General features: G+C 43.9%; 1 protein-coding gene across 4 annotated transcripts in view; it reads right to left on the reverse strand.

The window, feature by feature from the left end:
- Tmcc3 (transmembrane and coiled-coil domain family 3) overlaps nucleotides 1-14,566 on the reverse strand; it is a 281,954-nt gene that overhangs the window by 226,435 nt on the left and 40,953 nt on the right. The window contains exon 1 of one of the 4 annotated variants that reach the window (XM_052165548.1): nucleotides 3,439-3,555. The exons of 1 other annotated variant lie outside the window; for it this stretch is intronic. The gene's annotated coding sequence lies outside the window, so the exon portion shown is untranslated. Of the gene's footprint in view, nucleotides 1-3,438; nucleotides 3,556-14,566 lie in introns of those variants that run through there. 2 more of the 4 variants (XM_052165551.1, XM_052165549.1) reach the window with 2 other exon arrangements.

The following is a 14,566-nucleotide window of genomic DNA, read 5'->3' on the forward strand; positions in this document are numbered from 1 at the left end:
ATTCTGGATAGGACGTTGGAATCTTTCCTCACCTGCCTCATCCTGCCTAAGACCCAAGCCATCCACCCATGTGTTTAAAGTATCCACGCTGTATCCACTGCCTGTCCACTGGCTCTTCAGTTACCTCAGCCCCAGTCTCACTCTTGGTATTGTGATGCATGTGATCAGTACTAAGTCAGAAGGGATGGTAAATTAAGCAGCTCAGTAGAATCTATACTTCCAGGCTCTGTTAGGGGTCCTGGAATTCAGTGTCACAAACATAAGAGACTGATCAGCTAAAGGTAACTATGGAGAACTGAAGGAAACCTGGAACACGGTGTCTAAACACGACGAGAATATTGATGGTTCAGACAGAAATTCCTGCTAAGCACGAAAACTAAAACGGAAAGCAGTAGTTGAAGAGCACACATGGAGGGACCCATGGCTCCAGCCGCATATGTAGCAGAGGATGGCCTTGTCGGATATCAATGAGAGGAGAGGCCATTGGTCCTGTGAAGGCTCAAAGCCCCAATGTAGGGGAATGCCAGGACAGGGAATTGGGAGTAGCTGGTTTAGTGAGCAGGGGGAGGGAGGATGGAGTAGGGGGTTTTCAGAGGGGAAACGAGGAAAGGGGATAACATTTAAAATGTAAATAAAGAAAATATCTAATAAAAATAAAAAATATATAAAATGGAAAGCAGATCTGCACTGGCAGGAGACAGAGCCTGCAGGCTGGAAGATTCTGTTAAAATGATCCAATTTAAGAAGCAGAGAGACAAAGGAATGGAGAAAACTAAATAAAGCTAGTGTATGCATGAGGAAACGTGCAAGAGGCAGAAGGGGGTTTGAAGATATTAATGTCCAAAATGTACCTAAATTTGATGTATTCAACCATATACACAAGAAAAAAAAAACCAAATGGCTTTATTCCCAACATTCGAGAGGCAGAGGCAGGCAGATCTCCGAGTCAGCCTGGTCTGCAGAGTGAGTTCTAGGACAATCAGGACTACAAACAAAACAAAACAAAACAAAACAAAAACCCTCTATGTGAACTGTGAACTCCAACTCTAAGTAGGATAAATCCAACCAGAAAAATTTGAAATCAAGACAAGTGACTATTTATGCACAAAGAACCCTCAATAAGATTAATGGCTGACTTCTTGTAGAAGCCATGGAGAGACCTGTGAGAGGGGATGACCTTAAATCCTGAAAGGGAATTTCTAAAAATGTGAAGCAAGAATTCTGTATCTGGAAAAGCCAATCTTTTAATTAAAGGGAATCCAGGCCTGGCAGATGGCACACACCTTCAATCCAGAGCTTGGGAGGTAGGGGCAGGGGGAGCTCTGTGAGTCTGAGGCCAGCCTGGTCTACAGAGTGAGTCCCAGGTCAGGTGGAACTACATAGAAAGAACTTGTCTTCAAGAAAGAAGGGGTGGGGAGAAGAGAAGAGCGACAGACATTTCTGTATAAATCATATCTGAAAGAATTCATTGCCCTACACACGCTTTACAGGAAAAGATAGAGGGACACTTTATTTTAAAATGAGAAACTACTAGAATAACTCAAAGCTATAGAGAAGTCAAAGGAGACAGAGACGGAGAATGGAGGATGAAGAGAAAGAAGAAGGAGGAGGAGACGGAGACAGAGACAAAGAAGAGGAGAAGAAGAAGAAGAAGAAGAAGAAGAAGAAGAAGAAGAAGAAGAAGAAGAAGAAGAAGAAGAAGAACAACAACAACAACAACAACAACAACAACAACCGCAACAGTATCTATATTAACAAGCATGAAATCTATGAAGCTTCTAAGAAGCCTGTGTCCATATCCATGAAAAGGAGGAGAAATGGTTTGTGAATATGCAGGACAGATGTGGAAATCACCAGCGATGTTAATCTAATGGGTTTTTATATCTTTTTCTTTCTTAGGAGTCTTATACACTTTCTTTCTATCTAAGATGCTAACATTATGACAAACTGTGAAAGAATTATGGTTTTGTTGTAGAGAAACTAAAGACCAGAAAAACCTCAAATGGCATCAACTTTATCCTAGCTGAGATGGAAAATAATAATAATAATAATAATAATAATAATAATAATAATAATAAATGACAACAACAACAGCAGTAGCAATAACAACAGTAACAAGTAGATCCTTCCCCAGGAAGCCAGGATATTGAAGGGGACATTTCAGACAGACACAAAAGAATAAGAAAAAGATGATAGTGGGCAGTTTTCCTGTCCGTTTCTCCCAGGGATAGCCCCTCCTTTGCTTAACAATATTTCTCAGCACTTTGGAGTTTATAAGGTTTAAATGTAAAGTGCTCAGAACAGCTCCTGTGCTTATGAAAACCCTAATATTAGCTTTTAATGATAATATTATTATTATCATCTATAGACACTCTGGGGCACAAGCCAAGTTCTGTTTATGTCTACAGAAATAGAAATTCATAAAATTTTGAATTTTATAATCTAATCAACTAACCTATTTCTTTTCTAGGACAAAGACAGTTTAACCAATATTTTAGTGAATTAAAAAAAAAAAACCTTCCATCAAAATAATAATGCAATTCATTGTGAAAACTCTGTCTTCTAAACCAGAATCAGAGAGTTTGTCTTTGCTATTGATACAGAATATCAGTATCGAAACATAAACCCCCATGTAAAAAGCCAGGCTTGTGCCCTGCTTGTAATAAATCATCATCATCATCATCATCACCATCACCAACACCAAGGCCATGACCATCACCAACACCATGACCATCACCATCACCATCACCATCACCAACACTAACACCCTGACCATGACCATCACCAACACTATGACCATCACCATCACCATCACTATCACCAACACCAAGACTATGACCATCACCAACACCATGTAATGTATCCCATAAAGCTTGCCTTGTGGCCTGCTAGGAATGCTAACCTAACAGCTAATGCTTGCCCTCATGGCCATGGAAGCTCTACTCTATTTCCCTTCTTAAAAAATAGGAGTAAAAGTGCAGCTAACAAACTCAATGCACTTCTGAGAGGGTTACATGATTAGTACAGGGCCACACTTGCAATAGTGCCCAGCTCACAGTGCCCTCTGAAGAAATGTTAATTATCAGTACTTTCTATTATCAGTCACCGTCTTAGGTAACACTCAAGTCTATCCACTTAAATAAAAGCTCACTTGGTTAATGTACACAGAGAAGTATTCACAGGTGTAAGATGCACATATAACCCACCTCCTGAATAGAGAAACTTGCCCTTGGACCTTGAAATGCCTTCTAGAAGCCATGGATAAAATCTCAGCATAACGGTACTGCCTGCAAATTGTTTAATGGAATGTCCCTTTAAAACAAAAATAGATATCTACCAAACCCTAAAGTGTGCGCCAGAAGGAACTGAGCCGACAGCCTTGCTAACATCTTCCTTAAGAACAAAACAAACCAATGAGAACCAGAGAGCAAATTTTACCTTCTCTTCAGGCCAGATGGCGTGGCTCGAGGTCTGTGAGATCTAGGCTGCTTTCGTGCGCTAAGAGCCCATGATTCTGTGGGAGCTTTGGATGATACTGCTTGAGTTAAAAATAATCACTGAGAAACAAAAAGCAGAAGTATTTGCAAAATTGCTTCATTCACGCCACCCCACCATGGGGCTTTTCCTGTTTCTCAGATCACTAATCTTTCAGCCCAGCGATTCCCCAGTGCGCGCCCTGATGACCGCCAGTCCCCGAGATCCCTGGCAACACAGTGTGCTCAGGTCGAGCGATTATGGGAAACATACTATGCTTCCCGCAAGAAAAGACCCAACATCTGCTCACATACAAAAGCGCCAGGGTCCCTTCCAGGCCTTCCGTAGAAACTTATCTAGTTTTGTTTACTCCACGACTGCAAGCTCACACAACCACACTAGGGCTCCTCGCCCAGACATTCCGTCCCTTCTACACGAATTCCACAAAAACAGAAATGACCAGGGACTAAGAAAGGTTTTCCTGATGTTTTGAAAATTAATTATTTTCTTTACCAAAGCAAGCAGGGAGGAATCACGTCTAGGAAAACAGATCAGAGACAAGTCAATCAACAGCCTAGCATGGAGGAAGGGGAATAAAAAGCCCCAGTACTAACTCTGCTGGGTATGGAGACCTCTGCCTGTAATCTCAGCTCACAGGGAAAGACAGGCAGAGGAGCCAGAGGCAGAGGCGGAGAGGCAGAGAGGCAGAGAGGCAGAGAGGCAGAGAGGCAGAGAGAGGCAGAGACAGGACTGAGTCTGAGACTGCCTGGCTGTACAGTGAGTTCTAAGCCAGCCTGGGTTTGGTAAGGCCCCAACAAACAACAATAAAAAGAAGTGTTAGTTCTTTATTGAGCTTTGTAAAGTGCTAACCTCAAACACACTTTTATTGCATTCTGTGACTGACAGGGGTGAGTCATTTGACAAGCCCTTCCTGGTATCCTTGAGTGTGGGACTACTAGTAACTGGCTACATGGCCCTGGAAGATATTAATGGCCAGTACAACTACAAACCTGTTGCTGCTGCTGTTGTTTTAAAGCTTTATTTAATGTGTAGGAGTGTTTTGGTTTACCTGTATGTGGGGGTTGCAATGCCCACAGAGGCAAGAGGAGGGCATAGCAGTCCCTGGAACTGCAAAGAAATAGCTGTTATTAATATGGCAGATATTAATGGACACTTTATAATCGCACTGAAGAAACTCCAGCATCTAGGAAACCCTCTGCATACATAGCTGATGCCATTCTCCCATCGCATCCGCTCCAGACATGTTTGTTGGCCTTAGAAAGCAGCACCCAGAAGAAGATGAGCCTGGGTGAACTCTATGTGACCCTGCAGCCTTTCGTTACCCCAGACAGAGGAAGAGCAGTTCCCCACAAGCCCTGCAGAAGGCCTGTGATTGATACACACAAAACCCTGCCTGGCCAGTACAACTACAAACCTGTTGCTGTTGTTGTTGTTTTAAAGCTTTATTTAATGTGTATGAGTGTTTTGGTTTACCTGTATGTGGGGGTGCAATGCCCACAGAGGCAAGAGGAGGGTATAGGATCCCCTGAAACTGCAGGTAGAAATGGCTGTTATCCACCCATGCTGCCCTGGGGTCTTACAGGACACGCCCCCCCATAAAAGACTAGGTGGTCTTGGCAAAGCCGGTAACCCAAAGAGCTGGGGGGAACAGCACTGTAGCCTTAGCAGCAACAAAGCCACCAGCCGTAGTCTCAGTGACAGAGAGAAGACAGCTGAAGAATTCTGGAAGAATGCGTCTGTGGGCAGAAGTGACAAAGAGAGGTGGCAGTCTGTAAAAAACTGGAGGTCTTGATGGCCAGAAAGTTCCCTGGAGCTGCCACGGCTTAAGGGCCAGGAGAAGCAACATTCTAAGAATGAGAAACTGACAGTCTAGCAGCTTCAGGAGCTAAAGGTCTCAAACTGGAGGCACAGCGCAGGGCTGTAACAGAGACAGGTTATCTGCAGATGTGACTCAGCGCTGAGTCATGCCAATGCTTGCAACAACTGGCAAAGTTTGGGGCCCTGGGCAATGAGTTTACAGCTTGAGTGCCGGTGGTTTCTAAACCCTGGAGCCTCAGAGCCCTAGCTCTGGCCAGCCAGTCTATTCTTGGTGTGATCTGGGGCTGCCAGCACCACAAGAGCTCCCTCCCTTTTGCTTCCTCGGGATGAAAAATGAAAGGGTCCCTGACCATCTAAATGGAAACACTACCTGCTCGGTCATCTTTGCCCACACAGTCGAGGCAGCAACAGATAAGAGCATCATTTCTGTCCAACCCACGGGAGAACCTGGGAGAAGTTCACAGACACACAGAGCAATGGCTGCTCGTCCCCAGAGTTGTATGTGCCATCTCAGCAACAGGTCTCCAAGAGGTGTGTTGTCCGTTCTTACTGAGTAGCGGCTGAGTTCCCAGAGCCGCTACTCTGGGAGCTTTAAAAGCATAGAGAAAAAAAACCACAGAGTAAGTGGAATGAAGATGTAAGCGAAACAAAAATCTATCTTTGAAAAAACAAAAAACAAAAACAAAAAAGAAGGGAAATAAAAGAAAAGAATAAAGAAAGAAAAAGAAAAAAGAAAAAGAAAAAACTCCTTCGAGCGTCAGCCAACAGGCTAGTTTTCAGTATTTTTTTTTTTTTTTTTTTTTTTTTTTTTTTTTTTTTTTAGTGCAGGTCAGGCAGGGGATTCGAAGGTAAAAAAGGGAAGTCATCTATACCCGGAACCTCAGAATTACGTAAGCTTATGACTCTTCAGTAACAGAGATTTTAATTACGCAGTTACTCACAGCTAGCTCCTCTTGTACATTACAGTAAATAACTAGCTCAGAATAAAAAACGACCTAATAATTTTAGCACACACATACAGAACCCCAAACCAAGATACAACAGGGGAAAACATAGATGAATTCGATTTCAACAAAATTAAAAACTTTGGTGCAAAGGAGACTATAATGGTTGATTTCAGTAGTCAACCTCATTGGACTAAGGAACACATAAGGCATGGGTTAGTGAGGTATGTCTTTGGGTGTGGGTATGAGGGTGTTCCCAGAGGGGATTAGCTGAGGAGGGTAAGACCCACCACGAGGACAGGTGACCCCATCCTAGGGGCTGAGTTCCTGGACAGACTGCAAAACCAGGAAGCAGAAGGCTAGCCGGACACCACGTGGGTAATTCTCTCATTCTCTGCCAGCATATGAGCAGACAGACTTGAGCAACCAACCACCTCTTCCTAGCCAAGATGTTTCCCTTGGTCCACAAGCCAAAACAATCTCCCCTTTCTCTCATGCAGCTCCCTGTCAGCTACTTGGTCATTGCAACGAGAAAGGTCGCCGATACAGACATCACACAGCGTTGAGAAAGGTCTCGGATAAAGGTACCGTCAACAGAGTGGAACCGTCACGCACAGACTAAGATGAAATATTTGCAGATCACACAGCTAACAGGGGACTTGTCTCTATATCTGAAAAACTCCTGTAGTTTCAACAATGAAAAGGCTGCTGACTGCGCATTTTGACATGGGTACACGCTCATTTCTTGTGGCTCTGTCCCTGATAGTAGAGTGCAGGAACCTGTGACAGTTTTAAGTTTAGCATTTGGAGGAAGCATCAAGCTCTTCTCCACAGTGCTTGTATTAATTGACATCCCGGCAGCAGCACACAGCGGCTCCAATCTCTCCCCATCCCCAACAGCACTTCTTCTTCTTCTTTTTTTTTTTTTTTTTTTTTTTTTGGTTTTTTCGAGACAGGGTTTCTCTGTGTAACCCTGGCTGTCCTGGAACTCACTCTGTAGACCAGGCTGGCCTCGAACTCAGAAATCCGCCTGCCTCTGCCTCCCAAGTGCTGGGATTACAGGCGTGCGCCACCACCGCCTGGCTCCGACAGCACTTCTATCTTTATTTTATCTGCGCATGTGCTTCAGTTTGCAATTCTCTAGTAAGGCTCGTCTGGTTTCCATGAGCGTTTTGATCTACTACTTGTCTTGGGAGACGTGCCTACTCCGTTCCTGGCCTATTTCTAAATAGTTACTCCTATGAGATTATAACAGTCACTCACACCTTAATAATTTTGATTCTGATCTCTGAATCAAGTCAACATCTCCAGAAAATCACCCTTTCATTGATCATGACAACAAACCACATTTTATTTTTTACTTATTAACTTTACATCCTGATTCCTTCCCCGCCTGCCCACAATCCTTTCATTCCCCCTTTCCTCTTCTCCTTTGAGCAGATAGGTCCCCCTGAATATCCTTCCACCCTGGCGCTTCAAATTACAACATTTAAAAACAAACAAACAAACAAACAAACAAAAACAAAACAACAAAAAGCTTCTCCCTTTCTTATGAGGAATGGTCAAGGGACCTAAGTTAATAACATGTAAAAGACCCTAAAGAGCTGGGTGGTGGTAGTGGTGCATGTCTGTAATCCCAGCACTCTGGGAGGCACAGGCAGGCGAATTTCTGAGTTTGAGGCCAGCCTGGTCTACAGAGTCAGTTCCAGGACAGCCAGGGCTATACAGAGAAACCCTGTCTCGAAAAAACCAAATCCAAAAAACCAAAGACCCTAAAGATTTGAAAATGTTCATTCAGATAGGGAAAGAAATGTTAGGATTAGGTAAATAATGCGTTTTTTTTTTTTTTTGTTTTGTTTTGTTTTGTTTTTGTTTTAGCAGGGTCTCAATATGTTGTCCTGGCTGGTCTGGAGCAAACTATGGAGACCACGCTGGCTTCAAACTTACAGAAATCTGCCTGCCTCTGCTTCCCAAGTGCTGGGATTAAAGAAAGGTGCATCCCACCCCAGCAAGCTCTATAGAGCCACCGTTTTCCTACCTGTTTTGTTTACGTCATTGTCACTTTTCCCTAATGGATCTATATGGCTCTGTAATCCTTACTATGGAAGCACACTGCGCAATAGCCTAGACAATCCGGCATGCCCCACAAACCATCAGAAATGTACAACGATGACCTGTGTTGTTCTGGGACCAGAGGGCCAGGGAGATCAGGAGAAATCTGGGACTGGGGCTGAGCCCTGTGGTAGAGCCTTGGCCCAACGTGGGACCCCCTAGGTTCAATTCTCAGCTTGGGGATGAATGGAATCTAAGAAGAAGCACACGTACACACACACATACACACATGATCACATATGTGCAAACACACATACACACCACACACATACATAGGGCCATATATATGCACACATCAACACACACACCACACATACACACATGACCACATATATGCACACAGCAACACACACAACCATATATATACACATACCATACCACACTGCTCATATACACATATATGCACACAGCAACACACACAACCATATATATACACATACCATACCACACTGCTCCACACACACATTCACACGCATGACCACATATATGCATACATCAGACATACATACATTACACACATGACCAAATATAGGCACACATCAATATATACATACTCACACATCAACATGCAAACACACACACATACACACACCCCACATATATGCATACACATACACACCCCACACACATCTTTAAAAAGAAAAAACTCCAGGTAGTTTTAATACCACCCATCCTCAGCCGGGCCTGCCTGCTACACGCCTGTACCATTATGGACTAGGCCAAAGCCAAATACATTTAGGCACAGAGATCTAGACATGGTATCAGTAAGAACTAAATATGCAGATTTCTTTCTTTATGGACAGGAAGAACAAGTAAAAGGAAGAAGCAAGATTCAAAATGATACTAAGGACAAACCTTGGGGAAAACCCAGTAAGATCAAAATAGCAAACTTTCAAAAGATGTAAGTCGTTAACATTACCATTAATTATCACTCTGAATATAAATCCTGGTTCTTTAAGATGGGAATTCTATAGGATAGATAACAGAGGAATGCCTTGACTAAAGTCTGTAGGAGTCAAAAATGAGACAGGATTTTGGTCAACTTTAGACTCAGCAAGTGTCAATAGCACAAGGCAGGTGCTAAATCATTGTCAGCCAGATAGTTCCTGTCCGCATGAAAGGGGCTGGCAGGACCAGCAACTCTACCTGTCAGACATATCTGACATGTACAAGAGATGAGCATAAAACGATATAATCTCAAGAGGTGCCCAGGCTTGCTCTATACCTCGAGTCCAAGTTAACTATGAACTACTTGACAGAACAGGAGGCACCAGTCGAAGGGAACACTTAAGGTCCTCCAGCCGTGTCATATCACCAAAGGGTGAAAATTTAATTACAGGCTCCATAAATAAAATAATATTTATGTGAAATAAACTCTAAACCTTAATACATCTCAAATATTGGCCCACAGGCTTGACCATTAAAGCCTTCTTTAACTGGGAATGTCTGGGAACCCACAGAGGGCGTAGACATGCTCTTCCAAGATACAGGTTCCATCCATCAGCAATTGCAGTAAGCTTATAATTCTGAGGCCTTGGGGTTGAAGCCTCTCCCAGCACATTTCTGCATAATGCATGGTGTGGTGGTTTGAACAGGTTTACCCACTATAGACTCATCTGTTTGAATGCTTGGCCCATAGGGAGTGGCACTATTAGGAGGTGTGGACTTATTTGGAGTAGGTGTGGCCTTGTAGGAGGTAGTGCATCACTGTGAACATGGACTCTGAGGTCTTATATATATGCTCACGCTCTGCCCATATTGGGCAAGTGTGGAAGACAGTCCTTTTCTGCTGCCTGTGGATCAAGATGTAGAACTCTCATCTCCAGCACCATGCCTGCATGGATGCTGCCATGCCTCCTGCCATGATGATAATGGACTGAACCTCTGAACCTGTAAGCCAGGCCCAATGAAATGCTGCCTTTTATAAGAGTTGCTGTGGTCATGGTGTCTTTTCACAGCAATGAAACCCTAAGACAAAGGGTGAGCCTGTCAGAACCTTCTGGTAGACCCTGGGCCATGGTGGGAGCTGTCTGAAGGTGGACGCTAGGCAATTTTCTGCAGTGCCAGCTATACCTAGGCAATGAGCACGCAGATGCACAATTCTAAAAATCCACTAAAAAATAATCCCTGACTTTATAAGGAATGATTTTTGATGGGTAAATTACGCATTGATAAAGTTCTCTTTGATGAAAACAGCAGGGTAGGTTCACTGGGCAGACCTTAGAGTCCCACGCAGGTACAGAGAGGAAAAACAACCTTTTCCATATTTTAAAAATATCTTCCACTTTATTATCAAAAACAGTATCTTCAGAGCTAGATGGGGTGGCAATGCCTGTAATCCCAGTATTTACTTGTTGGGGCAGGAGGATCATTTAGGTTACATGGTTCTTTCCAGGCTAACCTGAGCTACAAATAACCCTGTCTTAAAAACAAACAAGAAAACAAAAACAAACAGAAATAAAAATCCACTTCAGTTTTTTCCAAGTTAAAGCTGTAAGTATTTCATCTCTCTAAAGGTCTTGGAGACTGTTTGTCAAATACCCAGGTCTCTGCTGACTAGCTGGCCTTGAACATGTTACTTAACTGAGTTACTACACACAGCAGAGCTGTTGAAGCTGGCAGACCATCTTGCAGGTGGTAAGTACTCAACAAATGCTGATGTTATTGTTATTGCCAACCCATCACTAACACCATCAAGATGACCCTAGGTCCCTCCCGGGGTTGATACAGGAACGTGCTTCATAGCCAGTTAGTGTTTCGTTACTGCTGTATCCCACTCAACTCACTGCCCACTCAGCTAAGAATCTTTCCAACCTTCATTTAAGATCATTTTAGGCACTTACACTTTGAAATTAGATCCCCAGATCATTTCTCTGGATGGGAAGAAAGCTATGTTACTCTCTGACTAAAGTAAGATACATTCAAAATCAGCAATAGCAGGGAGTTTTAAATAGATACATTGTTGTTTGTTTCTAAGAGGACTGGACCAAGATAAACATGCCAGCCAGCATCTCCCAAGAGGCCTGGCGAACAAGGAAACTGGAGAAAAATAAGGCCATCTGCAGGAAGAACTGGCACCATACCACAGCTGCCAGGCCCTACTACAGAGCAGCATTACCTCAGGGCCCAACAAAGGCCTGCAGAATGCTTTGGCTGCTTCCTAGGAACAGCTGAAACCCAACCAAGTTCAAAATACCCTCTTCTTTTATGTGAAAAAGGAAAAAAAACTGCACAGGGTAGAATCTCTTCTGAAAGGCACACGTCTTCTGGTTCTCTCCCTTTTTTCTGGGTGGCAGTTTCAGGGACATGGCCCGGGATAGGATGGCTATGAAGCAAGCCAGCCTGTGTTTCATCAGCGATGCCAGGAAAAACACATTCGCCTTTGACCTGGCTGGCCCGCCACTTGCCCACCCACCTACACTGCAGCTAAAGGACCCTCCGCCCCAGCATGTCCTTCTAGCAACCCACCATGCTTAGCAGGAAGGCCAGGGAGAGACATACGTGCAGGTCCCATACTTGCCCGCGAGCCACAAAATGCACAACTTCAGAATTCAAGGGAATTCAAGGGACTCATCGTTCTGAGGAAAACTCTACCTTGATATTTAAGAAGATGATACCACAGCTGTAGGGGTTTTCCTGGGCACCCCCACCACTGCCTGAACAGCGCAGGGTAAAAAGCAACGTCCAGGAGGATATGGCCTGTTGAGCCAAGTGTAAACGCCCCTGGAAACCAACCAGACAACAACGGGCCTTTCATTCTGGCCTGTCCCCACTGGTGCTCAGCAAAGTCACAGAACTTTAGAGCTGAGAACAGAAGACTAGCAGAGGCCCAGTGCTATCATTTTTCCAAAGATCACCAGTAGGAAAAGTGGCCACACCAGGACTAACACACCCAGCTCTATCCCAAGAACTGGAAAACACCATTGTTCTGGGGGTGCAAGGCGCCCTGTGCATGGACGAGAAATCCCCCACTCAGCAGGAAAGGGTCATGGGGAAGTACCACGCAGAGATGATCTGCTGTGCTTTGAGCTGACACCAAGGTTCAAATCCAAGCTCTGCCCTTTACCAGATTGTCATCAGGAAAGGATCCCCAGCCTCAGTTTTCTCATCCATAAAAGGGGCTGATAACATCACCAGTCCTGTAGTATGTTTTCGGGATAAAGCACACCCATGAAGAGGGCTCCCACGGAACTCATCACCAATATTAACCAGAAAAGGAATAGAAGTGAAAGGCTGGGGATTCAGTGACCCAAGGGGGAAGGGGTTACTGATGAGCTAAGGTCACCAGAAAGATGGGTGGAGCCTTGATTTTAAAAAGGCCTCCATGAGCCTGGCCAATAGCCTGTGGAGTGTTTTTCTTGACTGCTGATGGATACGGGAGAGCCCAGCCCATTGTGGGAGATGATGTCAGCTCTGGGCAGATAGTCCTGGGATGTGTGAGCAAGCTGTGAAGTGTAAGCCATAAGCAGTGTTCCTCTGAAGGCTCTGCCTCCAGCTCCTGCCCTGGCTTCCTTGATAATGGACTGGAAGCTGTAAGCCAAATAAACTCTTTTCCTCACCTAGGTTGGTTTTGGTTGGGGTTTTTTTGTTTGTTTGTTTGTTTGTTTTGTTTTGTTTTGTTGTTTTTGTTTTTATTTTTTATTTTCTATATCTTTGTTTACATTCCAAATGATTTTCCCTTTCCCTGTCCCCCTCATCCCCATAAGTCCCAAAAGCCCTCTTACCTCCTGCCTCCCCGTTCTCCAATCAACGCCCTCCTTCTTCTCTGTCCTGGTACTCCCTTACAATGCTGGATCAAGCCTTTCCAGGACCAGGGACCTTTCCTTCCTTCTCCTTGGGAATTATTTGATATGTGAATTGTGTCTTGGGTATTCAGAGCTTCTGGGCTAATATCCACTTATCAGTGTCTGCATTTGATGTGTATTCTTTTGTGACTGGATTGCCTCACTTAGGATGATATTTTCCAGTTCCAACCATTTGCCTAAGAATTTCATGAATTCATGTTTTTTAATTGCTGAGTAGTATTCCATTGTGTAAATATATTTGGTTGGGTTTTTTAATGAGAGCAGAAGAAAAACCTAATTAGGCCAGAGGGGTCACCCATTAAATAGTAGAGCATTATTTAATGTCACTAAGCTAATAGTCCTGCCAAGGGTCATATTAACAGTGGTTAGAGAAGAAAATTCCAAGCAGGAATACATCATAAATATTAAACATGCACGACTTTACCTGCATCAAATGATCCTATCCACACATATCCCACATCAGGAAGACAGTGGGAGAAAATGCAGACAATATTAAGTAATTTTCTAGACAGTGGATTTGTAGCTGACTAGCACCGACATCTCTGTTATTTTGCTTTGTTGCCCAAATTTTACATAGACAAGTGGAATAAAGGTTCTAAATTGTGTTTGTCAAGGAGATATCTGATGCCAGCCTGGTTTCAAATGGCTAAGCAGAGTAACAATGGGGAAGAGAGTGGTCCCCAGAAGCAGGGCCTGAGTTAGACAGCCACTGGGAAGTATCTTGTTTGGGAGGAAACAATCACTGTAGTCAGTTGGGAGGATCTTCAAGCCACCAGATAACTTGGAAGTATAAGACAAGATGCTTGGGGCACCGGCGAGCCGGGCAGCTCCACACCCTTCTGTGCACAGACCCTGCCAGAAGAGACTTGGCCTCCCAGGAGTACAGACACAGGCTTACAGGCTCACAGGAGGGACAAGCTCCAGCCAGAGACAGCAAGACCAACTAACACCAGAGATAACCAGATGGCGAAAGGCAAGTGCAAGAACCATACCAACAGAAACCAAGGCTACTTGGCAACATCAGAATCCAGTTCTCCCACCACAGCAAGTCCCAGATACCCCAGCACACTGGAAAAGCAAGAGTTCAAGTTAAAGTCGCATCTCATGATGCTGATAGAGGACTTCAAGAAGGACATAAATAATTCCCTTAAAGAAACACAGGAGAACATGGGTCAACAGGTAAAACCCCTTAAAGAGGAGACATGAAAATCCCTTAAAGAATGATAGGGAAACACAAACAATCAAGTGAAGGAACTGAACAAAACCATCCAGGATCTAAAAGTGGAAGTAGAAACAATGAAGAAATCACAAATGGAGACAACTCTGGAGATAGAAAACCTTGGAAAGAAATTAGATGTCATCGATGCAAGCATCACCAACAGAATATAAGAA

The sequence above is a fragment of the Apodemus sylvaticus genome, chromosome 20 (assembly GCF_947179515.1).
Source record: "Apodemus sylvaticus chromosome 20, mApoSyl1.1, whole genome shotgun sequence".
Lineage (NCBI taxonomy): Eukaryota > Metazoa > Chordata > Mammalia > Rodentia > Muridae > Apodemus > Apodemus sylvaticus.